Genomic DNA, 17566 nt, shown 5'->3' on the forward strand with positions numbered 1-17566 from the left:
GCAGTGGCTTCTTCATTGCTGAACGGCCTTTCAGGTTATGTTGATATAGGACTTGTTTTACTGTGGATATAAATACGTTTGTACCTGTTTCCTCCAGCATCTTCACAAGGTCCTTTGCTGTTTTGCTGTTGTTCTGGGATTGATTTGCACTTTTTGCACCAAAGTACGTTCATCTCTAGGAGACAGAACGCATCTCCTTCCTGAGCGGTATGACGGCTGCGTGGGTCCATGGTGTTTATACTTGCGTACTATTGTTTGTACAGATGAATGTGGTACCTTCAGGCGTTTGGAAATTGCTCCCAAGGATGAACCAGACTTGTGGAGGTCTACAATTCTTTTCTGAGGTCTTGGCTGATTTCTTTTGATTTTCCCATGATGTCAAGCAAAGAGGCACTGAGTTTGAAGGTAGGCCTTGAAATACATCCACAGGTAAACCTCCAAATGACTCAAATTATGTCAATTAGCCTATCAGAACCTTCTAAAGCCATGACACCATTTTCTGGAATTTTCCAAGCTGTTTAAAGGCACAGTCAACTTAGTGTATGTAAACTTCTGACCCACTGGAATTGTGATACAGTGAATTATAAGTGAAATAATCTGTCTGTAAACAACTGTTGAAAAATGAGTTGTGTCATGCACCAACTTGCCAAAACTATAGTTTGTTAACAAGACATTTGTGTAGGGGTTGAAAAACTAGTTTTAATTACTCCAACCTAAGTGTATGTAAACTTCCGACTTTAACTGTATGTGTCACGCTTCTTCAAAATCGAACCCAGAAGCAGACCAGGACAAGGAGAGTAGGAAGAAGGTGAGTATTTATTTACAAGTGAATGTGAATGGGTAGATATATCCAGGTGGCGTAGCGGGCAGCGGTGGTGAGTTGATGGGAGTAAATAGGTGGATCCAATGGGGAAGCGGAATCCTCCGACGACCAGGCGGGAATGGGGTAAATGATCCGGGTGAGTAATGTTCATGGCTAACGATCCGGCAGGGAATGGATGTCAGGTCCGGGTTTATGAAGAGGAGAGATGGTGATCAGGACCAGGTGTGCAGATAGCTGATGGGATGCAGGTGCGGGTAATCAGAACTCCCAACTGGCTACATTGCCCGGCAACCAGACAGGGTGCGTTCCAGGACGCCGGAAAAAACACTCCAGGACAGAACACAGGCAAAAAACAGACTCAGGAAACGGGATTCGTGACAGTATGTCCATATGATGCACAGTGCTCGTGGAGATGACCATTTTTGTGTAGCTCAGATTGACATATTTGAAGCCACTGGCAGCATTCCAGACGGACTACATTGCAGAATCATGCCAGATCTCACTGGATCGTGGGATATGAGCTGACCACTTCATATAGCAATCTGATGCCCGACTGCGCTGTCGATGAGGAAGCACACGACTATCAATACCACGTGGTCAACACCACGTCTGCAATGTTGTCGTCCTGGAACGCAACCACTGACTCAATTTAGATACATCTTATTAATTGCCTTATTCTTTACCATTGTCCATGTGTACTTGTATCCATCCGGGTTCATGACAGGCAGCACATAGATGTCCATACTGTTCAGCATCTCGGTGATGTCATTGTTTAGATTATAGAAATTCAAGGACTGAGGAAAGAGCACAGGGAAGATTCAACATTTTTATATAGCTGTCTATGTTCCAAATCAAAATAGAGGCTTTGTGATCATTACCAAAGCTAAGATGAGTTTTCATTAGTGTAGTTAGACCACTGGGAATGGCTTTGATCACAGAAAAAAACTCTCAGAAAGGTATTGAGAAATCATTCAATGTTATAAATTGTTCATATGTAAGAATATTACCCCTGATATCAAAAACATCAAGAACAAAGTCAATATTCCTCTCATGCCAGCTGGGGTAGAACAATGACTTATTCCTTACAGTTATGTATGAATTATTCCACAAAATAGCTTTATGTGGGGAAAATGTGTGCAGGAAACACATTTTAATATAGCTGTCTATGTTCCAAATCAAAATAGTGTGCAATTCGATTTAATACAATTCCAGAGCCATCATAAAAATGTTCAATTGTACTTCATAACCAATGAGTTATGAAGATGCTATATAACCAAAGATCTATACTGTATGGCCTATCAGAATAGAAAAGAGTATAAGTTGGTAGAAAATCAGGGTTTTATGAACATGGTACTGACATATTGCACAAACCACAGGCAGAAAGCTGGGGAGATCCACTCTCTAGCGTGAATGCCACAGTCAATCCACATAGCTCTCTTTTCAGCTCTCTCTTGACGTCCAGACAACTGAAAAAGACAACAGAGAAATTCAATAATTTGATCAGTATAAAATGACTTATAAAATGACTATGACATTATTTAAAAATAGAATAATTGTATGAATCATTGCTAAAAAGGCAGCTTGGGAAACCTTGAGAACGTGACGTTAAAGTAATGTTAATGGGATGTTACATTGAGATTATGATAATGTTACATTACATAAAGGTTATGTTAATAACATTAGGTAATGACATGACACAGTCAGATCTCTTACGTCCTCCAGAGAATGGTATCGATCATAATAAGATACGCTGCTTCGAGGGTCTGACGATTCATTCCTGGTCTGCATCTCGATCAGTCCCTCTGTGTTGTCCAGTAGCACTCTGAAACAAACACACATTCTTACTCTTGGGGATTTCTCTGAACTATTAAAAACATTCTACATGCATTTCATAATACTGAAAGCTTATATCATGGATATGACCGTAAGGGCATAACATAACAAAATCAATATTGAAGTTTAAGCGAAGTCGGCTGGTTGTCCAAACCTGGGGCTTGAACTTGTAACGGCGTTCGTCTGTTGAAGGAGAGTCGGACCAAAATGCAGCGTGGTGGTTACTCATGTTCTTTAATGAAAAAAATAGCGATACATGAAATAACTAAATACAAAAACAACAAACAAAACGTGAAAACCTAATTACAGACTATCTGGTGAACACTACACAGAGACAGGAACAATCACCCACAAAATACACAGTAAAACCCAGGCTACCTAAATATGGTTCCCAATCAGAGACAACGAGAATCACCTGACTCTGATTGAGAACCGCCACAGGCAGCCAAGCCTATGCTAGACACACCCCTAATCAGCCACAATCCCAATGCCTACAAAAACCCCAATACGACAACACAATAAACCCATGTCACACCCTGGCCTGAACAAATAATTAAAGAAAACACAAAATACTAAGACCAAGGCGTGACAGAACTCAAGATCTTGCTACTGTAAACCCAACACCTTAGCCATTAAGCCAAGAAATCTGAACTTTTTGACGAGGCTGTTAGGTGTTGTGTTAAAGTCGCTAAAATATGAGCATTGATCACATGACATACTGGCGTGGTAGGTGGTATGTCTGCATCAGGTCTGTGACAGTCCCCAAGTTGTTGGCAGGAACAAACAGGTGCACCTCGGTGCCTGCTCCGATGTGCTCAGGTGAAGCAGGTGACCACAAAACTGTCTGGGAGACACACACGTTCATACACACACAAACGCGTCAATAAACTTTAAAAGAATGTATCCTAATTGCTTGTAACATGAAGTCTGAAAACAACACACTGTAACCTATTACAGAAACAAAAATAGTACTTGCACAATGTTCTTGTTTCAAGACCAGTGAAGTCAAAAGTTATTTTTAAACAGAAGTGAATTATTAGTTTACTTTCACATCATTATCGTACCTCATATTGGCTGGATATGTTCCTCACAATATCTGCTTGTATGTGTGTAGTGACTTGGATTGAGAGTACTTGGTTACTGTGAAAGACAAAGGACAAATAGGCTAATGTGGCTTCCTTTTCTCGTCTCCTGTTCATCTGCACATAGGAAAGGAGATGAGGAGAGGTCACTAGACTATTAAGATGTAGGGGAGAGTGAGGTAAGTTGAGCCAAAGGGGTAAGTTGAGCCACCCTTGTTTCTAGGAAACCATACACCAAATTCATCTTTTTGACCAAATATTTCGGAAGAGGTCATCATTTCATGGAGTCTGTGAAGGAATAAACCACATTTGACTGATTTTCACCAAGTCAAATTCGTTTACTTGGTTAGAGCAGGCCTGGGCAATTATTTCCATGGAGGGCCATATTAGAATATATTTTTGAAATCGTGGTCCAGAATCATATTACAGGGTTATACATAATGTGTGTGACTGTGTTGACAGATATATCTACTGTAAATCACGTCCAGATATGCTACTTATTTAACTTTTTTAACATGAAGAGAAATAAAACACATCCCATGTTCTCCTTTTGGTAGGTATTTTCATGATTAAACATTCAATGAACTACACGAGGGGAAAGTACACTGTGCATTCAGCACCACGGACAGAACTCTTGTTAACGGGTATGCACAAAAACACAAGAAAGAGAGAGAGAGAGCTCAACATTACATTTAAACTACTCAATCAGTGAAAGGAGTGAAGTCTCTGAGGGGCATTGACTAGAGCAGTGAAGTCAAGTGTAGTTTCTGATGTCGCTATGCGCAGGATTGCTGAGAGGTGAGATTCAGTAAGAGATGATCTGTGCCTTGACTTGTTATATTTCATCACTGAAAATGTCTGTTCACATACATAGGTTGACCCAAACAGTATAAGCATCTTCTGAGCATGACTCCAAACAGTATAAGCATCTTCTGAGCATGACTCCTAATCGTTGAAATGTTTTGTTCATTGAGAGATGCATAGAACCTCGTCAGTGACATTGTTTTGAATAATTCTCCAATCAGTGCATCAGACTGAAGATCGATAAGCTCAAGTTGCAGGTCAGTAGAAGCGTTATCCACATTGAAGGTGAAAGGAGAGGAAACCAACAGCATGTCATTTTCCAACACTTTGAAATCCTCAAAACGACGAGAAAACTCACCGCTCAATGCACGCAGCGCACCGATGTATACTTCTCCCGCTGGTCATCTAGTAGGGAACAGACTAGTAGTGTCGGAAGGTGGGTGAGATTGTTGTCATCTGATAGGGAACAGACTGGTAGTGTCGGAAGGTGGGTGAGATTGTTGTCATCTAGTAGGGAACAGACTAGTAGTGTCGGAAGGTGAGTGAGATTGTTGTCATCTGATAGGGAACAGACTAGTAGTGTCGGAAGGTGGGTGAGATTGTTGTCATCTAGTAGGGAACAGACTAGTAGTGTCGGAAGGTGAGTGAGATTGTTGCCATCTGATAGGGAACAGACTAGTAGTGTCGGAAGGTGGGTGAGATTGTTGTCATAGGGAACAGACTAGTAGTGTCTAGTAGGGAACAGACTAGTAGTGTCGGAAGGTGGGTGAGATTGTTGTCATCTGATAGGGAACAGACTAGTAGTGTCGGAAGGTGCGTGAGATTGTTGTCATCTGATAGGGAACAGACTAGTAGTGTCGGAAGGTGGGCGAGATTGTTGACTTCTACGGGAGGAGTAATTTCCCCTTGAAGGCTTAGACAAGGCTGTACATCTGATGTGCAAAAAGGCCCTTCCCTTGTAGTTTGTAATTCAGTTCATTCATGAAGGCCATGATGTCCACGGTGAAGCCAAATCAGCCAACCATTCTTTATCTTGCAGTTGAGGGAAATCCATATATTTTCCTTTCATTTGCAAAAACTCAGCAATCTCCGACTTCAGGTCCCACACCCTTTTAAGCACCTTCCCCAAACTCAGCCATCTCACGTTTGTTTTGTTCGGGGAAATCTGCATGACCCGACTCTGTCACTTCCAACATGAGAAACTGCCTGTGGTTGAAAGATTTAGCTCTTATGAAGTTTATCACTTCAGTGACTGTATCCATAACATGGCTCATTTTCAGAACACATTTACAGAGCACCTCCTGATGAATAATGCAATGCAGAAAAATAATGTTCTGATCTGGGTTAAGCTCATCTACTTGATCTTGTATCATTTTCACAAGGACAACGTTTTTTCCTGTCAAGTTTTGGCACCCATCAGCGGTCACACTGGATAACTTTTCAAAACTCAGTCCCAGCTTTGCCACACACTTATTAACCTCCTCCAATAAATATTTCCGTCTGTGGGAAGTGCTCTTCATTGACTGCACTGTAATTTCAACGTCTGGGGTTTTGCCTCGTTAGAATACTAACAATTGCGCCGTGTCAAGTGCATCACTGCTCTCATCCATTTACAAGAAATCCTTTAGCTTGTCTTTCAACTGTTGTTCCATATTCTCTTATGTCCTCAACATGCCGTGTCACTGTTCGTCTTGACAGGGAAATATATTTTTTAAACTCTTTCTTCGCGGGGCAATGTATTGCTGCAGAGTCAATTAAACATTATTTAATTAATTCGCCCTCAGCGAATGGCAGCGAATGGCTGAATGCAGTTTTGTGAAAAGTCCTTGCTGCTTTTGCAACGGAGAAAGCAACTCCTTCGATGCACTTGTCCTCTGATCAGAAGACATATTCCTATATTTCTCTGCATGCTTCGTCTGGAAGTGTCGCGACAAGTTGTAGTCTGTCAAGACAGCGATGCTCTCTTTACACACAAAGCACACAGCTTTCCCTGATAACTCAATAAAGAAATTGTTCCATGTTCACTCTTGCTAGAACACCTTACATTCATTGTCTTCTTCCCTTTTCTTTGAAAAATTCATTTTTGCGCAATGACTTTTTATTTTTAATTTTTTTTTTATAAATAAATGTTTATTCATAATACAAAAATCAACAACTTACATTGCTACATCTGACATGTCTAAAAAAACAAAACACAGGTATTAATTAACAAGAAAAAAACAAAACATACAAAAAATATCAATAAAATAATAAAATAATTGTTGAAAAAATAAACAATTCTAGTGCAATTGTATTCACTCTGAAAAAATCTCATTATAATGATTCAGGAAGATGTTATTCTTGTTGTTATTCATAAGGGATCATTTCTTAACAAGATAATTAAATTAAATAAAAAATATGCGTACTTTTGGTATAGAATTCTGGAATTTTTGCTTGTGTATAAAGTATTTGGCAACAAGAATAAAAAAATCACAATAATTTCAATGGTCTTGTTATCATTGCAATAGTAACATATTATATTCTTCATGTCAAAAACATGGGTAGTGTTCATAATGGTAAATAAGTATTCTGCAAGGTCTTCCCAAAATTCTGACACAACTTTAAATTCAAAGAACAAGTGAGTCAGATTCTCACCTTGGACAACATCGAATTACATGGATATATCTTATGTAGAATTTTAAAGTCACTTCCTTAAATTTGCTTGGTATGCAATATTTGTAAGGCCTTAACCAAGCTTTTTCCAGACAGTGTCAGGAATAAGCATGCTCCAGGAAAATGTTCCTCTAGGTTGGTTCTGTGACTGGAGAATTTGTCTTATATATTTATTACAACAAGATTTTTCAAGTAAGCTCAAACCTGCCAAACTTCTGGATAAACTTTGTGATCATTACCAAAGCTAAGATGAGTTTTCATTAGTGTAGTTAGACCACTGGGAATGGCTTTGATCACACAAATAAACTCTCTGAAGGTATTGGAAACTCATTCAATGTTATAAATAGTTCATATGTAAGAATATTACCTTTGTTGTCAAAAACATAAAGAACAAAGTCAATATTCCTCTCATGCCAGCTGGGGTAGAACAATGACTTATTCCTTACAGTTATGTCTGAAGTATTTCACAAAATAGCTTTATGTGGGGAAAATTTGTGCAGGAACATATTTTCCATGCCATTAAATCTTGTTGGTGAAACCTAGCCAATTTAGCGCGTAATCTTTCAGGAATATAATTACATTTCAGTAAAAATTGAAGACCTTCAAACTTATTAAACACATTATTTGGAATGAAATTGTCACGCCCTGGTCAAAGTATTTTGTGTTTATCTTTATGTATTTGGTCAGGCCAGGGTGTGGCATGGGGTTTTTGTAATTGTGGTGTGTTTGTCTTGGGGTTTTGGTGGTGGTATTGGGATTGTAGCTTAGTGGGTTATCTAGCAAAGTCTATGGCTGTCTGGAGTGGTTCTCAATCAGAGGCAGATGCTTATCGTTGTCTCTGATTGGGAACCATATTTAGGCAGCCATATTCTTTGAGTTTGTCGTGGGTGATTGTCCTTAGTGTCCTATGTGTACTCTCGGTTAGTTTGCACTAGATAGGCTGTTTCGGTTTCGATTATGTTTATTGTTTTGTGTAGTGCTCGTGTTTTCTTGTTTGATTAAACATGAATCTAAATCGACACGCTGCAGTTTGGTCCAACTCTCCTTCATCACCACTAGAAAACCGTAACAGAATCACCCACCACCAACGGACCAAGCAGCGTGTTAACAGGCAGGAGCCACAGGAGAGGCAACAGAGGCAGCAGCAGCAGGAGCAGCAGCAGCTGCAGTGGGAGAGGCTGCACCACCTGGAGAAATGGACATGGGAGGAAGAACTGGACGGTAAAGGACCCTGGAATCAGCCTGGAGAATATCGCCGCCCCAAGGAAGAACTGGAGGCGGCGAAAGCTGAGAGGCGCAGATATGAGGAGGCAGCACGGCGTAGCGGATGGAAGCCTGAGAATCAGCCCCAAAAATTTCTTGGGGGGGGGCTCAGGGAGAGTGTGGCAGAGTCAGGAGTCAGACCTGAGCCAACTCTCCCTGTTTATCGTGAGGAGCCGAGGAGGAGACCAGAACCAGAGCCGGTGTTGGAGGTGAGCGAAACAGAGACTGTGAAGGAGTTAATGGGGAAATTGGAGGAGAGAGAAATGAGGGAGTTGCTGTGTTGGTGCTTTTTGCATGGAATTCGCCCGACGGAACGTGTTGGGGATTTGATGGCACCTGGGTTAGCGCTCCATACTCTTCCTGAGGTGCGTGTTAGTCGGCTGGTGAAGTTGGTGCCAGCCTCACGCACCAGGCCTCCTGTGCACATCCCTAGCCTTGCATGTCCTGTGCCAACACTGCTCTCAAGATCTCCAGTACGCCTTCACGGTCTAGCCCATCCTGTGCCACCTTCACACTCCAGTCCTCCGGTAGCAGCTCCCCGCACCAGGCTTCCTGTGCGTGTCCTCGATCCAGTACCACCAGTTCCAGCACCACGCACCAGGCCTTCAGTGTGCCTCGCCTGTTCAGCGCAGCCAGCGCTTTTCTCCTCTCCTGCGCTGCTGGAGTCTCCCGCCTGTTTAGCGCAGCCAGAGCCTTTCTCCTCTACAGCGCTGCCGGAGCCTCCCGCCTGTTCAGCGCAGCCAGAGCCTTCCTCCTCTACAGCGCTGCCGGAGCCTCCCGCCTGTTCAGCGCAGCCAGAGCCTTCCTCCTCTACAGCGCTGCCGGAGTCTCCCGCCTGTTCAGCGCAGCCAGAGCTGCCAGTCTGCATGAAGCAGCCAGAGCTGTCAGTCTGCATGAAGCAGCCAGTCTACATGAAGCAGCCCGAGCTGCCAGTCTGCATGAAGCAGCCAGTCTACATGGAGCAGCCAGAGCTGTCAGTCTGCATGAAGCAGCCAGAGCTGTCAGTCTGCATAGAGCAGCCAGTCTGCATGGAGCTGCCAGTCTGCATGGAGCTGCCAGTCTGCAAGGAGCTGCCAGTCTGCAAGGAGCTGCCAGTCTGCACGGAGCTGCCAGTCTGCACGGAGCTGCCAGTCTGCAAGGAGCTGCCAGTCTGCAAGGAGCTGCCAGTCTGCAAGGAGCTGCCAGTCAGCACGGAGCCGCCAGAGCGGTCAGTCTGTAAGAAGCCGCCAGAGCTGTCAGCCTATATGGAGCAGCTAGTGCCGCCAGTCTGCCCAGCGCCGCCAGTGCCCCCAGTCTGCCCAGCGTCGCCAGTCTGCCCAGCGTCGCCAGTCTGCCCAGCGTCGCCAGTCTGCCCAGCGTCGCCAGTCTGCCCAGCACCGCCAGTCTGCCCAGCACCGCCAGTCTGCCCAGCGCCGCCAGTCTGCCCAGCGTCGTCAGTCTGCCCAGCATCGCCAGTCTGCCCAGCGCCGCCAGTCTGCCCAGCGCCGCCAGATCTGCCAGTCACCAGACTCTTCCAGTCTGCCCAGCAGACTCTTCCAGATCTGCCAGTCAACCAGACTCTGCCCAGATCTGCCAGTCAACCAGACTCTTCCAGATCTGCCAGTCAACCAGACTCTTCCAGATCTGCCAGTCAACCAGACTCTTCCAGATCTGCCAGTCAACCAGACTCTTCCAGATCTGCCAGTCAACCAGACTCTTCCAGATCTGCCAGTCAACCAGACTCTTCCAGATCTGCCAGTCAGCCGGGATCTGCCAGAACTGCCAGTCAACCAGGATCCGCCAGTCGACCGGGATCCGCCAGTCGACCAGGATCCGCCAGTCGACCAGGATCCGCCAGTCGGCCAGGATCCGGAGTCCGCCAGGTCCACCAGGATCCGCCAGTCGGCCAGGATCCGCCAGAACCGCCAGTCTGCCAGGATCCGCCAGTCTGCCAGGATCCGCCAGAACTGCCAGTCGGACAGGATCTGCCAGTCTGCCAGGATCCGCCAGTCAGCCAGGATCCGCCAGTCTGCCCAGGATCCGCCAGTCTGCCAGGATCCGCCAGTCTGCCAGATCCGCCAGGCCAGGATCTGCCAGTCTGCCAGGATCCGCCAGTCAGCCAGGATCCGCCAGTCAGCCAGGATCCGCCAGAAGTGCCAGTCAGCCAGGATCCGCCAGTCTGCCAGGATCCGCCAGTCAGCCAGGATCCACCAGTCTGCCAGGATCCGCCAGAACTGCCAGTCGGCCAGGATCCGCCAGTCTGCCAGGATCCGCCAGTCTGCCAGGATCCGCCAGAACTGCCAGTCGGCCAGGATCTGCCAGTCGGCCAGGATCTGCCAGTCAGCCAGGATCTGCCAGTCGGCCAGGATCTGCCAGTCGGCCAGGATCCGCCAGTCTGCCAGGATCAGTTAGATCCGCCATTGCCAGGATCCGCCAGTCTGCCAGGATCCGCCAGTCAGCCAGGATCCGCCAGAGCTGCCAGTCGGCCAGGATCTGCCAGTCGGCCAGGATCTGCCAGTCGGTCAGGATCTGCCAGTCAGCCAGGATCCGCCAGTCTGCCAGGATCCGCCAGTCTGCCAGGATCCGCCAGTCTGCCAGGATCCGCCAGTCAGCCAGGCTCCGCCAGAGCTGCCAGTCGGCCAGGATCTGCCAGTCGGCCAGGATCTGCCAGTCAGGCCAGGATCTGCCAGTCGGCCAGGATCCGCCAGTCTGCCAGGATCCGCCAGTCCGCCAGTCTGCCAGGATCCGCCAGTCAGCCAGGATCCGCCAGTCTGCCAGGATCCGCCAGTCTGCCAGGATCCACCAGTCAGCCAGGCTCCGCCAGAACTGCCAGTCGGCCAGGATCCGCCAGTCAGCCAGGATCCGCCAGAAGTGCCAGTCAGCCAGGATCCGCCAGTCAGCCAGGATCCACCAGTCAGCCAGGATCCGCCAGAACTCAGTCGGCCAGGATCCACCAGTCTGCCAGGATCCGCCAGATCTGCCAGTCGGCCAGGATCTGCCAGTCGGCCAGATCCGCCAGTCTGCCAGGATCAGTTAGATCCGCCATTCAGCCAGGATCCGCCAGTCTGCCAGGATCCGCCAGTCTGCCAGGATCCGCCAGAACTGCCAGTCAGCCAGGATCTGCCAGTCGGCCAGGATCTGCCAGTCGGCCAGGATCAGAACTGCCAGTCTGCCAGGATCAGTTAGATCTGCCAGTCGGCCAGGATCCGCCAGTCTGCCAGGATCAGTTAGATCCGCCATTCAGCCAGGATCCGCCAGTCTGCCAGGATCCGCCAGTCGGCCAGGATCCACCAGTCAGCCAGGATCCGCCAGTCTGCCAGGATCCACCAGTCAGCCAGGATCCGCCAGAGGTGCCAGTCAGCCAGGATCTGCCGGAACCACCAGCCAGCCAGGATCTGGTAGATCCATCAACCTGCCTGAGCTTCCTCTCACTCCTGAGCTTCCTCTCACTCCCAGCTTCCCCTGGTCCCGAGCTTCCCCTCAGTCCCGAGCTTCCCCTCGGTCCCGAGCTACCTCAGTCCAGTGGGGCCCGTTGTTAGGTTTCCTAGGCCAAGGTTAGCGGCGAGGGTCGCCACTCAAGGGACACTAAGGAGGTGGACTAAGACAATTATGGAGTGGGGTCCACGTCCAGCACCAGAGCCGCCACCGCGGACAGATGCCCACCCAGACCCTCCCCTACAGGTTTAGGTTGTGCGTTCGGGAGTCCGCACCTTAGGGGGGTTCTGTCACGCCCTGGTCAAAGTATTTTGTGTTTATCTTTATGTATTTGGTCAGGCCAGGGTGTGGCATGGGGTTTTTGTAATTGTGGTGTGTTTGTCTTGGGGTTTTGGTGGTGGTATTGGGATTGTAGCTTAGTGGGTTATCTAGCAAAGTCTATGGCTGTCTGGAGTGGTTCTCAATCAGAGGCAGATGCTTATCGTTGTCTCTGATTGGGAACCATATTTAGGCAGCCATATTCTTTGAGTTTGTCGTGGGTGATTGTCCTTAGTGTCCTATGTGTACTCTCGGTTAGTTTGCACTAGATAGGCTGTTTCGGTTTCGATTACGTTTATTGTTTTGTGTAGTGTTCGTGTTTCTTCGTTTGATTAAACATGAATCTAAATCGACACGCTGCAGTTTGGTCCGACTCTCCTTCATCACCACTAGAAAACCGTAACAGAAATACCATATTGAATCAGTATTGATCAAACATATTTTTAACCAGTTTTTTATTTATTTTACCAGATAAGTTGACTGAGAACACATTCTCATTTACAGCAACAACCTGGGGAATAGTTACAGGGGAGAGGAGGGGGACGAATTAGCCGATTGTAAACTGGGGATGATTAGGTGACCATGATAGTTTGAGGGCCAGATTGGGAATTTAGCCAGGATTAACCAGGGTTAACACCCCTACTCTTACGATAAGTGCCATGGGATCTTTAATGACCCCAGAGAGTCAGGACACCCATTTAATGTTAATGTCCCATCTGAAAGACGATATTTTTTAGACCAGAGGAAAGAGTGCCTCCTACTGACCCTCCAACACCACTTCCAGCTGCATCTGGTCTCCCATCCATAGAGAGAGACAGAGAGAGAGAGAGACAGAGAGAGAGAGAGACAGAGAGAGAGAGACAGAGAGAGAGAGACAGAGAGAGAGAGACAGAGAGAGAGAGACAGAGAGAGAGAGACAGAGAGAGAGAGACAGAGAGAGAGAGAGAGAGAGAGAGAGAGACAGAGAGACAGAGAGAGAGAGACAGAGAGAGAGAGAGACAGAGAGAGAGAGACAGAGAGAGAGAGACAGAGAGAGAGAGACAGAGAGAGAGAGACAGAGAGAGAGACAGAGAGACAGAGAGAGAGAGAGAGAGAGAGAGAGAGATTTGTGTTGATTCAGCCAGAGTAAAGTCTAAGCTCAACTTTACTCTTTTGAGGAGAGCTTTGGGCTGCTTTGCAATAACAGTGAGCTGTTTAATACACCATGACCCCCCCCCCCCCACACACATCTTGATTAACAAAATGATGTATTGTAATTTATTTGGGTTTAAACTTTATCCTGGAACTGCATTTAGACAGAAAATCATTTGCTTAAGTTAGGCCTACTATTTGCTTTAGTAGGTCTACAGAATATTGTATGTATATTATGCAAAATCGTCCAGCTCACAGACAAATTCACTTTTCTACACCCAATGACGTATATAAACCCTAGATTGTATTTTGCTATTTACTGGCCATTGAGAGGCTTTGAAGCCTCTGGTCGCCCTATTTGCCCTCACTAGTAAGAGTAGTTCTCCATAGGAATGAATGGAATTCTACAGTATTTCAATTAAATGTTTCAAGGACATATTACATGTTTAAAAAATAAATAAATAGGAGGGACAGTAACATTAGTACTCTAAAAAATGTTTTTTTTTCATGTTTAGCACACATAATATAATTTAAAAGTATGCATTAAGGTGTCTGTAATAGAATACACTTTTCAAAAACGAATGTAAACATGAATAAATTACTTTCTATAGCTTCCAAAATATTTGGTACAATTGAGGAGTGCCAAGATAATTTTATACACATCACTGACTACACCAGGTGGCGTTTTCTTAAGTCGTGTCTTGTTACTCATGGAATGTAGGAAGCTCTCAAACACGTATTTGTGGCGCACGGTTTTCAGTGCTTAGCTTCGTCCACGCACGGTTGTTGGTTATGTTTTTAACGTTAAAACACAGCGTCGGTATTGTAGTTCACATGGGGCCAATGGCGAATATAACCGCTGAAAACCCCCACGTACAGAGACGTTTTTTTTTCGAAAGCTAGCTTGTAGTATTGATCATCCGTTTGACAGGGTTCCTGGGCCTTGTTCAGTAGTAACGTTGCAGGTAGAAATGTCATGAATAGAGCTGCTATAGCTCATATATGGCTCTGGCAATATACCACACCCCTTTGGGCCTAATTGCTTAATGATAATATTCCTAGCTATAGGATCTTACTACAGATTGCTCAGTGCATTCAGCATGAAGAAGTTACTTTGGTGGCTTATCTCCCGAATCTCAGCTTGCTACCCATCTGTCAAGCATTATGTTGATTAGAATGTTGACATGGTATGAAAAAACCCATATCAAACAGTAATTTGTTGTCGTGTTGATTAGGCACCAAAGAGAAGAAAACGGATTGGAGCGGCCATTTTAGTTTCCCCTTTGTGTAACATTTTCTGTTATGGGCCCTAATGAACATCTCCCAGTCTTCCACATTAATTCACCCACGTGGGTCATATTCACTAGGAACCAAATGGATGCAAACAGACCCACAGGGGAGGGAAGTACTACCAACTGGGAGGGACTACCTGAACTTGTCCAATAAACAATTGTTTTAGTTGCAAAATGTTATCCATTGCAAAAGGGTTTGCTACTGTATGCAATAATAAATATGGTCTTCTCCATGTCCCAGGTACCAAGATGTCAACTATATGGTGTACATGGGCGACCAGGGTGTGACAGATCAGCAGATTTTTGATGGCGCTTCACCATCCTTCTACCTCGACCCGTCCAGTTTGTCTTCCTCAAACACCACCTATTGGTCGAGGCCAGCCTCTTACCCCCAATTCACTCTGATTGAGCCTACACTCTGACCAATCTTCCTTGGCTTGGAAGCCCTTACGGAGTTTGTCCCAGGTGTCTACATCGACTCCATGGGTTACGCCTTCACTCTGCTTGTGCTTAAATACCTAGGGATTTGTCACGTGGCTAGCTACGTGCACTACCCCGCCATCAGCACAGACATGCTGTCAGTGGTGCGCGAGAGGAACCCCAGGTAGGTAATCGTCTCAGAACCCTGTTTCCCACTACAGACCCCCGGCCCCCTGAGACACAGTCTTAACTAGGGGAATATAGCCAGGTCTATATCTGAATGTGCTTTAGCCAATGCCTCTCTGACTATTATTGTCAATGTCATACTCTGACTACAATGGCATGACCATGATAGTCAGAGAAGTTGGCTGAAAAGTCACCTACAGATCTGGACTAGGCTAAGATCAGGATCAAATCAGGCGAAGGGGAATATGGGATTTGTTAATACTCTGCTAACTTACAAGCACTAACTAACACGTTGCACTCCTATTGTTATAACTGTCATCAAACCTGCATCAATAAGTGTTGTTCATGTTGTAACTTAGATCCACTTTCCACTTTATTATTGACATCAATGCATGACTTCCTCTTGTTGTGCATGCTTCCTTTCACCTCACCTGATCCTATCATGTTATGTTTTACCCTTCCCCAACCAACCGCCCCGTATGTTTCTAGGTTCAACAACGCAGACTACATCTCCAACAACCTGTTCCTGAGCGCGGTCAAGTTTGTCTACTACTACCTGCTGGAGCTGCTCTATGGTCTGGCCGGCTCCTGCAGCGACGTGGTCATTGTCAATTCCAGCTGGACCCTGAACCACATCCTGACCCTGTGGCGAGCGACCAAACGCACCTGCTTAGTATACCCGCCCAGCGACACCCACGCCTTCCTCCAGCTCCCATTGGACGAGGACTCGGACCGGAAGTGCCATTCCATCGCTTCCATTGGTCAGTTTCGTCCGGAGAAGGACCATCGGCTTCAGATTCGCGCCTTCCCGGAAGATGCTGCAGAAGAAGGAGACGGGGCCGGGAGGAAGGGAGTCGATGAGGTTGGTGCTGATTGGTGGATGCCGGAACCAAGAGGATGAGGATAGGGTGTTGATTTCAACTCAACGTGCCGTTTGAGGAGCTGAAGAGGGAGTTGGGGGAAGCTACAGTGGGACTTCACACCATGTGGAACGAACACTTCGGGATAGGTAAAAACAGAAATAGAATTACTATGATTCTATACTGCTGTCATTATATTTATATTATTAAAAACACCTGGAGTGGCTATTATTCCAATGCAAAGCGCTCGTTTTCTCTCTACATACCCAACATTTAGTACTGTATAATCCTGTACTGAATGGAGTCCTCATACACTATTCAACAGCCCATTCTGAAATTGTAGTACATTGTTCTGTTACAATATGCTTTTGTTAATCGCCAATGCAAATACCTTGTTTGATTGCTTAACATCCTCCTCTTTATAAATGAAAGATGAACGCAAACAGGTATTTTTACTGCACCATAGCAAGTTTCTCAAAATGGCTAGGTTGCTAGCCAGGTGGCTGTGGATACTAAAATGCTTGTCTACCTTCATCTTTCAGTGTTCAATATAAATGCAGTCTTAGGTAATGCAATTATACGTCCAGTAATGTGTCTACCTAACTTTACAGCCAGCACTTACCCTGTACCCTCTGTTCTCCTCTGCTCTCAGGGGTGGTAGAGTGCATGGCGACTGGGACCGTCATCCTGGCTCACAGGTCTGGAGGCCCCAGGCTGGACATTGTGGTGCCCTATGAGGGAGGCCAGACGGGCTTCCTGGCCGAGGATGAGGATGGCTACGCAGACGCCATTGAGCGGATCCTGGCCCTGTCACCCTCGGCCCGTCTGGAGATCCGACGCCACGCCCGCCTCTCGGTCACTCGCTTCTCCGACCAGGAGTGTGAGGCCTGCTTCCTGGCTACCATGGAACCTCTCATATGGACACTGGCGCGATGAGGGGTATGGGCGCGGGCGCGCGCGTGCGCGTGCGTGTGTGTGTGTGTGTGTGTGTGTGTGTGTATCACAGGCTCATGGGTGTGTGTGTTGGTTGGTTGAGGGACTAAAACTCATGCTTGTACTGCCATGGCACATTTTGGCATACTAGCCATTCCTTTAGTGGACATAGGATACCGTTTGTGTTAAAGTGCACAAGAAAATACGTCGACTTAAATTAGAGCTGCATTTATTGACATGTCAGTCCAGGTGTCCACTCTCTTTCTAGAGGGTCTTGTTATATGTTTAGTATTTATGTTTTCAAGACTCCATTCCATTTTTTCCAATGTATTTGTACTTGAGGCATAACATGTTTCAACCTCCTTCATGTTCCCAGTCTCAATTTTGAACGCATACAGAGAGCCAGCTGGTAGACTAGATTAGTGCTTGTCTACCAAGGACTGGACACAACTGTGATTTTGATGGTATTCCAGGTTGGCTTTTTGCAGTCAAACTACAAATCTCAGAAGATTGTTATAATAAGATGGGGTGCTTACATTTGTCTTATTTCACACG

At 46.1% G+C, this 17566-nt stretch overlaps 1 pseudogene; it reads left to right on the forward strand.

The window, feature by feature from the left end:
• The first annotated feature begins 4516 nt into the window (after positions 1-4516).
• LOC112255194 lies at positions 4517-17014 on the forward strand (annotated as a pseudogene).
• The last annotated feature ends 552 nt before the right edge of the window (positions 17015-17566 follow it).

This window comes from Oncorhynchus tshawytscha, linkage group LG07, assembly GCF_018296145.1.
Source record: "Oncorhynchus tshawytscha isolate Ot180627B linkage group LG07, Otsh_v2.0, whole genome shotgun sequence".
Lineage (NCBI taxonomy): Eukaryota > Metazoa > Chordata > Actinopteri > Salmoniformes > Salmonidae > Oncorhynchus > Oncorhynchus tshawytscha.